Source organism: Triturus cristatus, chromosome 9, assembly GCF_964204655.1.
Source record: "Triturus cristatus chromosome 9, aTriCri1.1, whole genome shotgun sequence".
NCBI lineage: Eukaryota > Metazoa > Chordata > Amphibia > Caudata > Salamandridae > Triturus > Triturus cristatus.
The window spans coordinates 1,230,474,651-1,230,486,807 of record NC_140592.1 but is presented as its reverse complement, the minus strand read 5'-3'; the positions used below and the strand labels follow the sequence as shown (position 1 = coordinate 1,230,486,807).

Sequence of the window (12,157 nt, the reverse complement as noted above, 5' to 3'; positions counted from 1 at the left end):
CACCACTTTCAAATATCACCAGCTGCGACTGGTTACCATAGATCTCATAACTTGCACACAAGAAGACAGCACTAGATATTAATTGTCAGAGGTCTGTCATGGACTCACTGACATCCCATGTGGCCTTGGGCATCTAAGTCAGTCCATAAACTATCACAAGCGAAGCAAAGGAAAAGCTGGGAACTAAGTTACTATGGTTCAACTTGCACAGATCACTGCACCACACAAGACTGCAGTCTGTGAAGCTTTGTGAGCCTACTACATACAAACGTGTGACTTGGAAGTAATCCTGCTATGAGAACAACAACAAGACCAACATTAGTATAAGTGAAGTACCCATACTTGCTGTGACAGACCGTCTACGGTTGTGCATTGCCAAAGCAGCACCTGCAATAAAGAAGACACTGTTCCCGTGAGCGTGTTTGGGACCAGGAGTGTTGAAGGCAAGTTCATACATAGAAGTGTTCTCATGTAGAAGTCATCTTTAGTAAAACCCTCAAATGATCCACGGTGCAAATGGAGGATATCAAAGATCTGGAGAGCTGCTGTGAATTTGCTGGCCCTGCATTTGATGCTGCACAGCAAAAAGAATACTTGAGGGTGTGTTGGAGTAGCAAGAGATGACAACAGGTCATTTGTCTGATTGGCGCTTACTAATTCACTTGCAAGAAAATGCTCCCGGACAATTTCTTTTGATGAAGTCGCAAAATGTTTGGAGCGGGCAGAAATGAAATTGGTCATTCTGTTTGAAAGAGCTCAGAGAAGGTTGTGAGCTCACCCCTGCCTCAGCTTGATGAAGGTAGCTTGGGACTCCGACCAAGCATTGAAACCGGACAGTAATGGTATCTATGGGGCGGTTCTCTGGACTGCTATAAACCAATTTACAAAGCACACGGGCGCTCTTCTCCAGAAAGAACTTCTGCAGGAAAATCAAGGAAGTACTCGCAATCCTAGGACCCTCTGTGGGAAGTACTAAATAGGCGAGTTATGAGTTAGGGGTGACAGAGTTTAAGTTTGTAGACTTATATAGTCCGGCTTATCACCCGTGAGGTTATCCAGGCGCTGTCCATGGGAACATGAAACCATAACTATCGGCAATACGCTCAATACGTTTACCTCCACATTGCTCATTACTACCAATCGCACTGTCATTTTGTATTACAAAACTCAAGGTGCCGTGCAGCCGCGGTTGACAAGGATCCTGCTGTCAAAGACAGACCCGGCAAATTCCCTGGTAGAGGTGGCCGCAGCAACAGAGGTCACAGCCTCATCATCATCATCATGTTGATAATGATCACTTGTTTTCAATATAAAGCTTGACTTTACAGCGTTTGCAATTTCAAAGCAATTTTATAAACTGGTGTTACAGTTTTATCGACTTTGGGAGGATGAAAATCTGATTTGTCATCACCAGGCATCAACAAAGACAAGCAGATAACGCCAGAGCTGAGAAGCTAGTCCTAACTGATCTGGACAAGTGCTTCACGCAGGAAATGATTTATACTGGCTCACATTATTTCAAAATGATGACACAGCACAACCCAAACATGGGTATCAGTGGTCCATCCTGGTTCTAAGACAGCCTTTCTTACCAAGAATAAACTACATATTAAAAAAAAGAAAAATCCTATAAAGATCTTATTACCTCGCTCCACCCTGGCTGGCTCAGAATATCAATACTACTCTATCCATCCACTACAATATTTCCATCTAACCTATCGGCAATCAACTCTGCTTCCTTCTCTTAAGCCAAAATTCAATCATACCACAAGAACTCTTATCACACTCTACACAACCATCCCTACTCAGGAGCTTCCCTAGTCCATTATTCCTAAGCGACCTCGGTCACCCCCACAAACTTCCGACCAACTGCTTCCCCACCTCGTTCACAAATTATGAAACCTTTTCCTCTTGACGTCAGGGTCCTTTCCATGTCTCTAGATAATCCAGCATGCTCATTACCTGTAGGATCTACCTAGAATGTCTCAAGTCTGTTTCAGCCTCTTCCACCACTTCAATGTCAATGACAAATAGTAATCGTTGCTCCCTGGTTCACCTCTCAGATAATATCCCAAACCCCTGGTTGTGTAGCAGGTATTCACTGAAAGGCTCTACATCCCCTCACACTCCAAGCTCTCAAATCTGAAATTATCAATTTCTGCCTCCCAGTCTGCTAGAAACATCATTGTGTTCTCAAAATCTTTATTTAAATTCCTACAATTCCAACATCGCAATGACAGATAGATTCAAGATGCTCAACACCCCGAAATTCCACCTTACCACCTATTCCCAGCTGCCAATTCTCACATCAACCTTTGAGTGGTGAGCAGGACTTGTAGTAGGTCTTTGCATCTAATGCTCCTCACTGCTGACAAACTCTTACTTTATTACACAGGTTAATCAGTCTTCCATGAAACAACCCCACCACGATGCCATCCTCTTCTACCCTCCAGCTGAAAAACTTGAATCTGCCACTCAACACCCACCATTTGCTCCAAACCTACCTAGGCCTCCTCTCGTTTCCTATCCTCTTACCTATTAGTACCCAAAAATTGAAATATCCTACTTTGTCAGCCGCGCACAACGCCCTGCAGATTTGGATTCAAAGCTCACCAACCTGCCACCCAGGACTAGCCGTAGTCACCCTGCCCTGAGAGCTCACAAATGTGTTCTCTTCTCAAAAAGATGCGATCCCTCAGAAAACATGGGCTCTCCTTTAGACTTCTTAATATGTACAGTTAGGGGTAGATTGTTCAATATATTTCCTGCCTTTGCCAAGGTGTGATGCAGCTGCCATAATCATGCGTGGACCTGCCTTAAGAGGTGCACAGATATACCGCCTTCACTAAACATAATACTGCAGGGATGGTGAAACTACGCCTTGGCAGTATAAACATGGGCCAACACCTGTTCTGCAAGCAGCCGTGTCCAAGCTCCTCCATATGCAAACACGGCATGGCTGGTCTTAGGTAACCTGAATAACAGTTTGCAAAAACACAGAAAGCATCATGGCACATGCCTGGAAGTAGGCAGATCCCAGGTCAGTACAGTAACCTGGCTTGTTTTCTCTGGAATAGACGGATAGGAAATAATTCCCTTCATAGTGACTGGTGGCTCAGCCTGTAGGGAAGCAAAAAGATTTTCCCACAGACCCAAAGCAGGAAATGAAGGGATCTACTCAGATCCTGGATCCGGCAGCTATTATTCGGCAGAATTCAGGCTGTCAAGATGTTTGATATTTTGAGGCCATACTTTGTGGGGTGGAGGACAGATGGAATTTACGTTGTATAGAGCTGGAACGTAGAGGGTAGTGTAACTAATTTTGTTAAACTTCCGCAAGAAGAGGCAGGCGCTACAAGACTGGGTGATTTTTCTTTATTTCAAGCCTGTTGGCAGGCAGTCCCCACAGGGCTGTACTGTGAATTATTTAGTTATAGGTCCGCTGGCAAGGGGTAGCGATGTTGAAAAGGAATGGAAAAAAGGTGCACACGTGTTCTTCAAAAAGTGATATTCCTCTCCACGGGTGCAAACAAACACCAATTCAGATTTCTAAAAGCAGGTCAATTGTTTGATCTTTGGCAAATCTACCTATCTAGCCTTTATTACCCTCATTTGCAAAATCAAGCTTGGAAAAAAAAAATCACATAACCGAGATACGTTTATATAAGTCGTATAGAAACCGATATTCTAGGTATTTTTGATCAATTTAAAATTTAATAAGATACATTAACTAAGAGGAAAAGGCTTACATCAGTGTTTATGAAAAAACAGACATTAATTTCAAGGCTCTTTTTTGGAAGCTGAAATCTACTTTATACCATGTTTGCTCTGAAGAGAACAGTTTTAGCATTGATCCAAAGGCACAAAACACACTATGACCATGAAAACTACGCATTCACTATATAACCTTATTGACTGTCTAAATAGCGCCCACCACAATGTGAACTGACCCTTGGCACTGGACATAATCGGTTTTATTATTGCAGAACTACATCGCTTGTTTTTATTTAATGAAGGGTGTTTGAGGGACTGTGTAACACGCCAAGTTACAGACCACTTCAGCAGCTGCTGCTCAATACACAAACCATGTTAGTGCCTCAGATGCATCAAGAGCAAATGGAGGTATATTTAAATAAACAAAAGCTAAAGTGTAGAACTGGTACAACCGCCTCAGCCTTCGGCTTAACTAAAGCAATGTAGTAAGGACAACAAGCCAAGAATCACAGAGTCCATCATTTGTAGGAGCCTCTGTTACAGCTGATGCAGATCGCACAGCCTGGGACTTACACGTGAGGAGTGGGTTAGGGCATTGAAGTGCACCCAGTCCTAATATTTCTCAGGAGATGCAGCACTAGAAAAAGGTTCCTTCGAAGATCCAAAGGCTTGTATAGACTTTAACATTCATACATTGTTTGTGTTGGCTGGCAAAAGTTCTCACTACAACACAAAGTCTAATTTCCCTACACCAACATGGATTTAAACAGTTTTCTGTCTTTGACACACAAACATAGTACACAAGTATTGCTGATCTTAAAAGTGGTGGTGTCAAGGCTCAGATTGGAAGTGTGGTTTTGAGACACTAGTTATGCCTGACCTGTCTGCAGAGCCGATGATGGTGTCTTTGTCAGGCCCTGGTCTTCTTAAACACATCTATTGATGACGGTGGTGCCAAAGCTCTGGTCCTCCTGTGTGCATGACGCTGGTGTAGAAGTCTTGGGTCCACTGGACCAGTCTTCATTCTAAATCCTTCCACCACACCTTTCTCTTACATTGTCTAAGCGCGGTAGAGGTTTCCGAGCTTGTTTTTTATGGGGGAACTGGAGGCCACCGAGGGGACGTGACCAACAAAATGCAGGAGGCCGAACAGGTGAAGGACTGTCAGGGTCGGAAAGAGAACTTCCTGGCAAAAAATAAGGATCATATCCTGAATGTTACTAACCCTCTGGGGAGGCCCGAGATATACCAAATGCACCACTGCTCCGATGGCATGGCTCCATCTGCGATTTACGCAGGTTGATTGAGACCTCAAGTCGAGCAGCAGGAAGACCGTCGCACTCAGGTGGTCGAGGACCAGATGCAGTGATTCCACCTTTATTAGCATCCAATCATCAAGATTTTCATTTAGTAAACAAATAAGCTCAATATTTTGTTGCATTTCTCCAGTGGACAAACATAAATCCTGAACACTAAGGAAATGTTCCCCTGAATGTGTGGAGTCCGGAAATACAAGATGTGTGGGTTTTCCTACGGGCCGTATTCTGCTCATCAATTATGTAACATTCAGGAAGATAACAAAATTGTTGCAGAATCAGTTTATTGCATTGTTCATTTCATGCCAGGCATTAAACTCAGGAGCATGAGCAAAGTATAACAGGCACTGGTAAAGCAATGCTGTAACAATAAAAAAAAATGGGGTGCGCGTGCATGCGTCGTTAAGCAGGAGATGTTTGTGGAGGCGGTCAAGACCTGAAAGTGGGAAATTGGAGAAATGAGAAGTGGGATGAGTAAAAGGCAGGTTGACAGATTCTGCAACCGTGATGGAAAGGAGCTGGGGATGCAATAGGGTGTGTTGAATGTTTAGAGGTTATTGGGAGATTGGAGGGTGCATGTGGAGTGGAGAAGCAGAGTCTAGGTTGGCTGGTGCATGCGCAAAAAGGGGATTAGTTTAAGTGCATTGAAGGGACCTGGAAAGCCTGGAAGAAGACCAAGGTCTTCTGAAAGTGTTTGATGGGCATTTGCTGGAGAGAACTCCAGGCATGAGGGGGAAGTTAGTTAGTGAAAGGCCACTGAGCAGGGAGACTAAACAGATAAGAGATTTGTGGGATGGGGAGAGGCAGAGTATTAGAGATTGAAGGATTAAGAGGTTTATAACAACATTCAACAGCAGATTTTCAGTAGCGGCTGGCACGGTGACAGCACGGGCGTCCCCATGAAATATTTATTTTCCGTGGGGGGGAATTTGATTTAAACATCATCCATCCTCTGACCCTTTTTGACAATGTCAAAGGGCAGGTGCATAGTCAGTATCACATAAAGCGCCTGGCATGCAAAGTGTTGAGAAACCTGATGCAAAAGCTTAATAGAAGGATCAAGCTGCCACTCCCCGACTACCAATTTCTAATCTGTTTTTATGTTACCACTATTGAATGCACCACATTATTCATACACACATGATCAAGGCACTATAACTAAATTATAAAAAATAAACATGTAGAATCTGCATTTGGTGTTAACGTGCACAAACGAATGACAAAATATATGACAAATGTATTTATTTTGAAAATGTATGAACTTAAATATATTAAAATAAATATAATTAAATTAACTTTAATAAAATAACTGTTCTCATCCAAATTGGAACAAAAAACAAACTTGAACTGTATAACTGTTAAAGGGTAGGAACTGCAAACATCTGCACTCTTGCTCAAATGTAACAATCACATTTTTCAGCGAGTAGTTTTATACAGTTGTTGTTCACTAGTAAGTGATTTCAAAGGAGGAACTGTAAACATCTGTGGTCTTGTGCAAATGTATCAATTACCTTTTCAATCAGCTGTTTTCATACATTTTTGCTCGATGCATGCTCATCATACACATACCCAATAAGCGATCATCCGCCATTATCTACAGCAACCAGGTTTTCATCCTTCTCATTGTGCTGAAAGACCTTTGTACTGTACAAGTGGTCATTGGTATCGTGAGAGCAATGAGAATGGCTCGCTGGACTGATGGAAATACATCTGTGTGGTTTAGCAAATCCAGATGTCCATTGTCAAACTGCTCATCCTTCGTTGACCAGATCTCAAACCATGTGACTACTTTGTCTTTCAGGTTTTCTATGCAGCAAGTTTCTCTGATGTTTGCAATCTGGCATTTGTATTGCTCAAGTTTCGTGTTTGCCAAGTGTCTTGGGTAAAGTGGGAACAGACTAAAAACAATTGTTTTCATTGCCAAAACGGCTTTCTAATGATGCAAGGATAGAGCCCATGTATGGCACAGAGTGGCAATAGTATTCTTCCACAGAAGAGGAACCATAATTATAACAAATGACATACTTGCCGGCCACACTGTCTAGAAACCCAAAATCTAATGTTCCATTTTTCTGCTTTGAACATTTGAAAAAATGTCCTTAAATTGCTTTTTTGATATTTGTCTGTGGTCACAGAATGCAGTCAGAAGGTCTTACACACCTTGAGGATATCAAGATCAACAGCTTGGAAAGCCTGGCTTACAGATCCCAATCTAGATGAGTAATCTGAAATTATGGACAAGCAAAAGAGAAAGCTCACTGCGCTTGAGGAACATTGCAATTGATATGCATCCCGACGTGTTTTCCCTGACACTGTAGTAACTAGTAAGCTTAATTGCTTAATAATCTCTTCAAAGTTGGAGCTCATATTTCTAATGCTCTTGTATTTTGCTGTCCATCGTGTTTCACTCAGCAATCGCACATTAGGAATAAGTGATCTTTTTGGACCCTCAGGGAAAAACTGGATGATGGCTTTCACTGTGCCAATAGAATTCCGTATATCAGGAACAGCATTCAGGTCATTAACAACCAAATTAAGTTTATGTGGCAGTGCTGTCCCTCGATTTGTATTGCTTCTTGTGTTTTTTCCCCTCAACAGTGCAGGGTATTGTTTCTAAACTGCCCACACCGAGGTAACCTACAAAAAAAGCTGACAGCATAGAAAACAAGCATTTACAATGCAATGGTCTCGGCACCGGTAAAGTTCGAGCTATTGGCATTGCTCATGACATTATTTTTGTTTATGTTTTTGTTTTTAAAACATTTAAAGAAACGGCATTGGTATTTACAATGTCAATAGCTTAATCACTCTCAAATGCGAGACCTATTGCATTTGCACCCACACACAGAGCCACCTACACACACACTGATTAAGCTATTGACAATGTAAATAACAATGCCGTTTCTTTACATGTTTTAAAAACAAAAACAAAAACAAAAATAATGTCATGAGCAATGCCAATAGCTCTAACTTTAACAATGCCGAGACCATTGCATTGACCTTAAGTTTTCATTGGGATAGAGAAGGCAAGTTCCATCCGCTAAGAAAATACAATGTGTAGTCATGAACCTTGAGTTCCGATCCCAGCTTCCCACTTAACATTGTGTGATCCTAGGCAAACCACTTTAATTCTGCGCCTAATCTTATCTAAGACTCAAATATGAGTTCACTTAAAAAATATCCAGTTTAAATTGTGTGCTATATGAAAACAACACTTACTTAAGGAATAATTGACGGTCATGTGATCTACATACAACATTATTTTTCATATAGACTGCATGGAACAGACTGACATCTCAAGGTTTACTCGTGACAGTGCTGTCAGGGCATTGCACGTGGGAAACGGTCCTTTCACCTGATGGCAACACAGCTCACTATCGTGAAACACAAGCGTTCAAGAAATCGTCTTTGTGTGACAGGAACAACCCTTTCTCTTCCTTTGACTTGACGTTTGCGTTTGCTGTATTTTTTTATTTTTACCCGTTTGAAGGCTGGGCTCGAACTTTGGCCCTTTACGAACTCTGACTCGGTTCGAACTTTGGCCCTTAGAACCAACTCTGGCTCGGCTCGCACTACAAATTTCTATCTGGTTCACCTCTAATGCAACCCCTGAGAGGCATGCTACCCGCTGAACCCTCTCTGGAGAAATTCAGCCCCAGCAGCCCAACACGGAAGTAACTTCCACGACTCTCCCTAGACCCTCAGAATGCAACCCAGCACACCTGGCAGAGAAAGGGGGATTGCCCAAGATCACTCCGCGCACATACGGATAGAGGGGGATTGCCCAAGATCACTCAGCGCACATCGGGAAAGAGGGAGATTGCCCAAGATCATTTATAGCGCCGATCGGGAAACAGAGGCGCAATAAGCGAGTGCATATTGCTCACTGCTTGAGCGGCCTAAAGAGGGCATGTTGGCGCTATGTGAAAGGCATTAAGGCGCGGCGTTTGAAGCTGCAGCGTGGACCCCACTTACCTTGTCTGGGTTCCTCCTCTGTGGTGGCTGAACACCCAGCCGTAGACAGCTCTCTTCCACAGACCCCCTGTCTGACTGTCCCACTCCAGCTCCAGACTAGCAGGCCGCCCCCACAGCAATGCCCCTTTAAACTGCTGAACTCTGCACACATGCTCCCTGGGGACACCCACCGACTCCCAGCCCGCAGGGCGGGGGCAGAACGACACATGTGGGCAACAAACATGTCCTGCTCAACACAGGGCCCATTGACCGCAGCACAGGCGGCAGGGTTAACAAGCACACCACTGCCTTTCTCCGAGGCTAAGCCTCGGAGAAAGGCAGCGGCGGATTCGGAGGCGTGTTTTTCTTTTCTCTCCTCTTGCCATTGGCTGGAGGAGATAATTAGAAAAGTTGCAAAAAACACGTCCCCGAATCCGAAAAGGACGGGGCCTGTTCGGAGTGACGAACCTCTTCTCCAATTGCTGGCCAGCATTCAAGAGGCCAGCCAATGGAGAAGAGGGGTGGGTTCAAGCCCCTCTTCTCCAAGTCATTATCTCTCGCAAGCGAGACTGCGCAAGCGCCGCCTTCGCTAGCCGAGACCTAAAAAGCATTATGACGAGGCCAATGTTGGCCGCGTCATACTAATATCACTTCGCTGTTTCCTTCTCTTAATCGCTCTCTCTTGCCCTTTGTGCCTCACTCTCTCTTTAGCCACCGAGTCTCACTGTGTTCTTTCTTGCGGTCTCACTTATTTTATCTCTTATTTTTTCTATCACGTGCTCCTTCTCTCTCCATCTTTCTCTTTCCATTCATGCTCCTTTGTCTCTCTTTTGCTCTATTTTACTTTTGCTTTCTCACCCTTGCCCTGCCTTGCTTTATCTTGTCTATCTCGTTCCCTCCATATTTATCCCTTCTTCGCCCTTTCTCACTCTTATCTCACAGCTTTAGGAGCCACAGTCATGTGGCACCCACCTACTGCTGCAAAATGTGTCACTGGTGATGTGCTCGAGCGCAGCCTAATTTTCAAATGGCCAGTGCCAGGCAGCAAACTATGAGGGATGTTTGTTGAGATGCAGCAGGTCGGGGCCAAAGAGCGCTATGAGCCAGAGTGAACAGGGCCTGTGCAGAGGGCTGCCGCAGCGCACGACACACGCGGAATCGTCTTCTCTGTCCTGTGTATCCCTGCGCACTATCCTGGGGGCGTGCCGTGGTGGCCTACCCTTGACCTGGACAGTTTTTGGCACCGTACCAGCAGTGCAGCGGAACACTACAGCTGCCGTAGTGTTACGCTGCACTTTCTAAAACCACCAGCCAGCCAGCCAGTGAGTGACCCGTGGTGAGCTGTGCTCTTTCTCGCAGAAACGAGAATAATGTAGCTCATTCGTGCGGGATATCTCTCGATTGGATTAAATCTGTGGGGGGGGGGGGGGGGATTGCTCCCCTTGCAGATGCCCATGGGTGACCGGGTTAGGCAACAGAATTCAAGGTGGCACCAGCAGAAGAGAGAGTGATAAGGAGGGTGTGAATAATCCCTGTGCGACATGACCACTGCAAATAAATATTCAGTGATGTGGACAGAAGTAGACCACACCTGGAAAAACAAGCGATTGCTAGCGGGCATAAAGCTTGTCCTTAAGCAGACAATTTCCACCTGTCACAGAAGACAGGCACAGACTCCACCAGGTGAGGCCGGGTGAGTCCTTCCTTCTGTGGTGCTTTACAAACAAAAGGGTGCACAGAGCCAATGTAAATACCTTTTCAGACAATCTGGGTGGAGGCAGACAACATTAGTCACAGGTTCTCATGCTGTACACCTGTTAAAGAAAAACTCTGATACTCGTCCCTGGACGCCTATACCTTCATCTGTACTTCATAAACATGGACACCAAAGGTATACCACAGTTCTCAAATATAAAGTCAAAACAGAGTAGCTGCTTTTTCCATAGAAACAGACACAAAGCTAAAGTCGCCCGGGCCTTGTTCAATCCAGTCCTCCAGTGAACAAAGCATGCTCAATGGCCTATGGGTGAGATGCTAAGTTAAGAGCCTATTGTAGCGCCACCAACACCTGATCCACCCATGCAAACAGGCAGGGGGCATTTGCATGCGGACAGCAAGTCTCAGTTACACACAGCCTCATGTAACCAGAGCCAAACAGTGTGTACTGTTGAACAATACATAGATATTGAATGGCCCTTTCACCACAAGCAGCAACCTGTGGCTGGAAGCGAGAGCGCTTGACAATAAGCGCCATTGTGCCATCCGTGCCGGTAGGCCTTCTCCATTTACAGTGTTCATGGTGCACCGGTCCTTCCACAGCCCTACACAACTAGTCTAACTCTCTGGCTTACTGCAGAGCAGATCCTCTCTGCTAAACACCTTCAATTCAAAAGCAGTGTTTACTAAAGCAAAATAAACAACATTCATATGTACACATGAACCTCCACAGAGACCAGGCCAAGAGCGAGCAAGTGAAAAACTTTCAAGTTACTCCTCACTAAGGAAAAACATGATGGAGGGGGTGTATTGGAGAACTATTTGACAAAACAACGTTTGACACTAGCATTCGAGCAATGAAAAAAGTGGCAAAAAATGGCTGCTGCAGAGTAAACAATTTTAAAAAGCATTGTTTTGTGCAAACAATTCAACCATAAAGAATTAAATGTGCAATCACAGAGTGTATGTTTCAGATGTAAAATAGTCCTTGGTTAATTTCGATGGCGGCGGCAGAACACTTCCAAACAACCAATAGAAAGGTGAGGGAGGGAAAAGAGGCCACGGAACAGAGGAAGAGGGGGAAAGAGGCCCAGGAACAGAGGGGGAAAGAGACCGAGAAACGGAGGGTAAAGAGCACGGAGAGGAAAAGCACTCCAGTAGAAAGAAGTGTATGGAAGGAACAGGGCCGGTTCTAGGATTTTTGGGGCCCGGGTGAAGGGTAATGTGTGAGGCCCCTCTAATTTACTTAAGTGACACCTTCAGGGCTCCGGAAGCTGCTTTATGCAGACTCCTCCTGGGCCGCAACTCCCCTCTCTGTCACCTACAAGCACCTCCTCTTTCACAGCTCATATCAGGCTGAAGGTGTGAGAATAGCTTGGGGGCTGAAAGTTAAAACTGTGCAGACGGTACAGTGCTGACAATGGGTGCCCTGCAGTGTCTCTCAATGGGCAGCCAGG

At 44.6% G+C, this 12,157-nt stretch overlaps 1 protein-coding gene across 1 annotated transcript in view; it reads right to left on the bottom strand.

Moving 5' to 3' along the window:
• The window catches only part of FMN1 (formin 1), a 469,294-nt gene that overhangs the window by 116,514 nt on the left and 340,623 nt on the right, over window positions 1-12,157 (bottom strand). The gene's annotated exons all lie outside the window — the stretch shown is intronic.